Below are 6,440 nucleotides of genomic sequence, written 5' to 3'. Positions count from 1 at the left end.
TTCTGAGAAAGCAGGGACCACGCCTGGTTTTGCTGAGCATTTGACCCCTACCACTTTGCACAGTGGCTGGCCCCTAGTAGGTGCTCAATAATGCTGAATGAATGAAACTAGTTCCAAGGGTGTTTAGAACAGCTTTCTCTAAACACATTAAATTCAAACATTCAAAGCTAGGGCAGAAAGGATGCTAAAATATTTAAAGTAGCAAAACAAGAAAACAGGATCCCAGCACTGATTTTAATTAAGGTATTAATTCTGATGGTGGGGATTAACATGGACATTTAAGAACAAAGCACAAAAATATCAAAACACTTAACACACACACAAAGAGCAAAGCACAAACCATATGATCCAGCAATCCCATTCCTGGGCATACATCCTGAATCGATGAAAACTCTAATTCAAAAAGATACATGCACCCCAATGTTCATAGCAGCACTGTTCACCACAGCCAAGACACAGAGACAGCCCAAGTGCCTATTGATAGATGATTGGTTTAGGATGTGGTGTATATATATATACATATATATAATGGAATATTACTCAGTCATAAAAAAAGCATGAAATATTGCCATTTGCAGCAACATAGATGGACCTAGAGAATATCATACTAAGTGAAGTCAGACAGAGAAAGACAAATATCATATGATATCACTTATATGTGGAATCTAAAAAATAATACAAACAAATCTATATACAAAACAGAAGTAGATTCACAGAACTAGAAAACAAACTTATGGTTACCAAAGGAAAAAGGGAGGGGGAGAGGGATAGACCAGGAGTATGGGCTTACCAAATTCAAACTACTGTACACAAAATAGATAAGCAACAAGGATTTATACAGGGAACTATATTCAATATCTTATAATAACCTATAATGGAAAATCATCTGAAAAAATATATATATGTATAACTGAATCACTTTGCTGTATACCTGAAACGAATACAATATTGTCAATCAACGATATTTCAATAAAAAATAAAAAATTTTAAAAAGAGCAAAGCACAAACTAGAGCAAGGTTACAAGCATGAGTTGGAACCCACATTACAAAGAAGAGGAATCAAAGAGTCAATGAACTTCAAGATACATACAAACAATCTGGTATCACATTAAAAGTCAGTGGGATCCATGTGTACTCACAGAAATACAGCATTTGTAGGCCTGAAAGCTATCCTTTCACTTTCTTGGCTTCTTGGCTTTATTCAAAATTCTTTGTACAGTCTGAGTTTCCCTACAGAAAGAAGACAAAATATTTAAATGGTTACAGAATAGATAATCACCCCATGAAGAAAAGTTAAGAAGTTGAGAAAGGTTATCCAGAAGAGGAAAAAGCTAATAAGTGATCAATAAAAACTACTTAATATGTAACAAGTGTCTGTAAGGAGAGACCTGACTACGTTTGTGGCTTCACAGAAACCACATAAGAGAAAAATTAGCTTAAATTGCCATGAGGCTTTTTCATCAGAAACTTCCTCTCATATCTTGGATAGCTTTAAAATTAGAATGGCCAGCCATCTGGTTGACATGGCCCTACCAAGAAAGAAGGGTGGTCTTCAGGAAAGTCTTTTAGATCCTTATCAATCTATGATTCTATTATTTGACTCTGTCTTAACTCTGCACATACATAAAATGATGGCCACAAGGCCTTCTTCCATCACCAGCCAGACCACAATCTTCACGTGGGCAGAAACCATTTCTGTCTTGTTCACCTCTCTCCTCAGCACCCAACCTTAGTGCCTGGCTTTTTGGTGTTCAATCAACACTTGTTGAACACGCACATTAATAAGTAAATCAACATTGAATCATGAAGAAGATGGCCAATTATTTTCTGCTTTTTTAGACTTATGAGAACTCAAACTAGAAGAACAAGAGCAAAAGAATGTTGCTATTGTTAATTTCTATTCAATCATCTAAAAGAACTTAAGTAGATATTCTACAGAAAAGCCTAGGAAAAGGCATTAACACAGGGCCTGACCCACTATAGTCACTATGGCAAATGTAATTTACAAAGATGGCCACGTTTAATGTATAACCCATCCCACTCTTCTTACAAAGTGACACTGACACACCTCCATTAGGGTCCACATTCCCTTTCCTTGAACCCAGGCACACCTTGTAACTGTCCTGAATGTTACAAAAATGATGCAATGTTATTTCTGAGTCTAAGTTATACAAGGCAATATATGGCTTTCTCTCTTTCCTTTAGAATGTTTACCCTTGTAACCCAGCTACCATGTTGGGGAGAGGCCTAGGCCACATGGAAAGGCCACAGGTGGTGACCCAACATCAAGCACCAGACATGTGAATGAATGAGACTTCAGAAGATTCCAGCCCCCAGCCTTCAAGCCTTCCCACTGGGGCCCCAGTCACCATGGAGCCATCGCTCCTGTGCTATGCCTGAATTTTGGACACACCAAAATCATAAAAGTTAATATATGATTATTTTTATCTTAAACAACTGAGTTTCAGGTAATTTGTTACACAGCATGATAAGTAATATAGGGATTACTCGACGTTAGTTCAATTAGTTTAACTGGCTTGAATATCCCCAGGTCAGCTGAACAGATTTGCTGAACGCCTACTCTTATATGTCTGGCACAGGTTTAGGCGCTAGGAATACACACACTTGAGTCAGGCCCCTCCCTTCTACTAGCTTCCTGTAAGGGGAATAAACACAAAGTAAAAAGTTAATTTCAGCATAATATGATCTGTCTTTCTATTACTAGTGGATCCTTCCTGGCTCAAACTTGGATCCTGAAACAGGGAACTGGTGACCCCTGTGGGCACCTCTTAAACTGATTGGCATGTGATCTCCTGGCTTTTCTTGTGATGGCGGGGACAAGAAAAGTAGCTAAAGAAGGAGGTGGAGGTTATATTTACAGTGGGCTGGGGCTCCTGAGGAGAGGGAGAGGTACAGAACAAGGACAGGCATCGTTTATACAACCCAGGCCTGATTCTGAGTCTCTTTGAGAGGGGAGTCAATTGAGAAGTGAAGAGAGTTAAGCTTTTGAAAGATCTTGTGACACCCTCAGTGCAGTCAGGGCTGTTTCAGGGGCCCAAGTGGTAAAGGCAGAGTCTGCAAGACATCAATACTGTGTTACCACGTTGGTTATTTCTTATTAAGTTAATACATTCATGGTCTGGGTTTTTTTTTAATTGTGATAAAATATATATACCGTAAAATGTACCATTTTGGCCATTTTGAAGAGTACAGTTCAATGGCATTAAGTATATTCACAGTATTGTGCAACCATCACCACCATTCGTCTCCAGAACGTCTTCACCATCCCAAACTCAAACTGAAGCTCCACATCCACGATAACTCCCCGCTCTCCCTCCTGCCAGCCCCTGGTAGCTTCCTTTCTACCTTCTGGCTCTACAAACTTGACCATCCTAGGTACTGGTTCACAAACTCAGGAGCATCCCAGTGAAATCTGAGACCGGCGCCTTACATGGAGGTGCAGGGAGGGACCGAGAAAGAGGCAGCCCACTCCAGGGTGGTAGGTGGCAGTTTTAACAAGCAGGGGAACTTACTTATGAGGCTTGTCTTTAGGGGCCGCACGATGAGTGTCTGTCCGCCCTGCCCGCCAGCATCTTAACTGTTTATACAGACGCCTTAAGGGGGTTCAGTCACGTATGCATTCAGATGGTCTCAACAACACACTGCTCCCTCCAGCCTGCATCCTTGAAAATGTCTCCCAGTGTGGGAATGGTGAGTGAAATATACATTCACAGAACAGGGGCGGGGGGTAAGGAGCCTCCCATTGTCCGGGTCCAGTTCACGGGTGAACCAGCGGTCACGTGCTCGCGATGACTTCCTCCAACCCGCTACCCCTCACAACCTGCTCTTACAATTTTACAGGCCCCTCGTTTTTTGCAGTGTGCCCTGAGCGGTCAGCAAGGGGTGTCACTAGCGTGGAGGTAGTTCATTCGGTGGCCCTCTGGCTGCACTGGAGGCCGATACCACAGCAATGATATAGGCACGTGCAAGAGAAAAGACAGATTAAGAAAATAATTCCCAAAATAAGTAAGAATTTTTCCATTAAGAGTTCCATCATCCAAACTTTTGATTTTTTAAGTCCCCTAGGCCAGGGGTCAGATCATTCAGAGTGTTCACTAGTGTCCTCATGTGATTTAATAAAGATGACACATGAGCAGACTCATCAGGTATGAACACACAACAGTCTGTTTGGATAATGACACAGGTGCCTCCTGCGAGGCAGTAATAATGTCCAAGGCCATCCTGTTTTGGAGGACAGCTTTTCTCATTAGAGATTTCAGTATTCAGTAATGACAGGCTTTGCCAGGTATTACTTAAGCCTTGTTCCAGGCCAATGGAAGGGACAAAGATGGTGGCCAAATGATTGTACCAGTGGAAAAGGGAACATGCACACCTGGCCTTGAGGAGAGGGAGGTTGGCAATGTCTGTTACTATGGGGTGGATTCTCTCCTGCACCCAGGGAAAACCCAGGGCACAGCTGCCCAATCTCCCAGGTGGCAGCCGCAGCCACAGATGTGTACCATGTAACCACTGGGTCCCACTGGAGGTGACCCTATAAATATATGGGCGTGAGCGGTGCAACAAGTCAATGCCACACCAGTCACTATCCTTTAATGTGACAGAATGACTGCACCGTTCCAGTGATATCCATCCCTTATTCCTGGTACAATTGTGTTGGTTCTATTTAAAGTGATTTTTCTATTCCCAACATAGGGGTGCCCACGTGCTCAAATGTCTATTACCTGGGTGAGTGACATGAACCCACCCCAAGTCTGAGTATAGTTACCCATCGGCCTGGTGATGGAATTTTTAGGGCCCTGTCGGTCAGTAGGTTGATGCTTGCCTGTGTAGTTTAACTGACAGAAAAAGAACACCCATGCATATTGATAGTGTGTGTCACAGGCCAGGTGTCCGGATCAGTATGGGTGATATCAGACGAATTAAGAGCGCTAGTCCTAGTTTGTTCTTCCTTAATGTACTGCTTTAGGGCCTTCCAATCCCCTTCCTGGAGTGGCGATGCCCACCGTGGCAATCCTGACAAGCTAGAGAGGGGCAGCTGCTCACATACCCAATAGCTGGATTGATTCCTTTGCCAGGCATTCAAGTGGGCCCGCTGAAGAAAATTATTTCCATCAGGTGCCCATTCTGTGACCAAACACCATAAGGACAGCAGAAGTCAAATGTTGAAAAGACAGATATTTAGTAAGAACTTGCATGCGAAGGTCTTCCCCTTCTACAAGAATTACGCTTGCGGCCTGACCCTTAGATGTTAATGGGGCTGCAGCGTTAGAAGTCTGACCCAGTTGTGCAGACCCTCCATGTTGGCCTGGGGAGGCAAAACTGGGAGGACCCGCACCTTCTCCCGTCTCTCAGTGCTGCACGTGCCATTCCAGGTAGAGTGCATTTCAGCAGATCCGGTGTGCAGCAAGACAACAGGATCCCAGTAAAAACTGAGGGCTTCCCCCTCGGCCAGGGTGCAAAGTAATCCATCCATCCTCGTGGGACATCACATTGCAAATTCCAGTGGATAACGCCTTTCCCAGGCATGATGGGACCTGGTGTTCACCGCAGCTTAGCACGTTGATCCATGGTAAGAATTGGGACAGTGGTTGTTTCCCGTGACTTCCATAACTTTATAGTGTTGGGTGTTTCAGCAGGGGTCCCCAGGGCATATGGGGCAACGCTGTACTGGTTGCTCATGCGAATGTATAAAGGCTGGGATAGTACTTTAGTCCACTACGCCAAGGCGGCTTTACCTGTTAGCCATTTAAGCTGCTGCTTTAATATTCCTTTCTTCCTTTTCTACCAACCTTGCTGCTTGCAGGTCATAGGGGAGATGGAACCTCCCTTCAGCGTCATGTTCTTTTACTCAGTCTTGCACATCATGACCTTTGAAACGTGACCCTCGATCACTATCAGTTTGATGAGGTTATCTGTACGTGGTATTCAGCTTCTCTAATCTCCTAATGGTGGCAGCCTGGTTTCCATGGCAGCAGGGGAAAGCTTGGGTTAGGCCACATGCACTGTCCACACAAAACAGGGCATATTTAGAGCCCTCACTCAGAGAGGGAGGGGGCCAATATTATCAATTTGCTAATCTGTCCCTGGTTGGAAACTCCAGTGAACGGCTTCAGACTCCTTTGGCAGTTGCCATGGGTGTTGTTTAGAATACACAGAACGTGCTGTTACCAAATTAACCAAATCACTGTCTATCAAGGGCAAGCCGGCATCCTTGGCAACATGCCATCCTGCCCAGGTGCTATGGTTGCCACTTTTTCTAAGTCCCTAATCTGCTGTGTCTACTGAAGGATCAGTTGCTAGGGTTCATACCCAGGCTGGGGCAGCAGCTTCCCGATTGCCAGGGGGTGTCAGCACCTTATGAGCCAGGACGAGGAAGACAGTGAGGGTGTCTTTCCACACATCCTGACCCCACAAGGACT

The sequence above is a fragment of the Leucopleurus acutus genome (genome assembly GCF_964270905.1).
Source record: "Leucopleurus acutus genome assembly, chromosome: 18".
Lineage (NCBI taxonomy): Eukaryota > Metazoa > Chordata > Mammalia > Artiodactyla > Delphinidae > Leucopleurus > Leucopleurus acutus.
The sequence above is the reverse complement of the archived record's forward strand: the minus strand, read 5'-3'. Positions refer to the sequence as shown.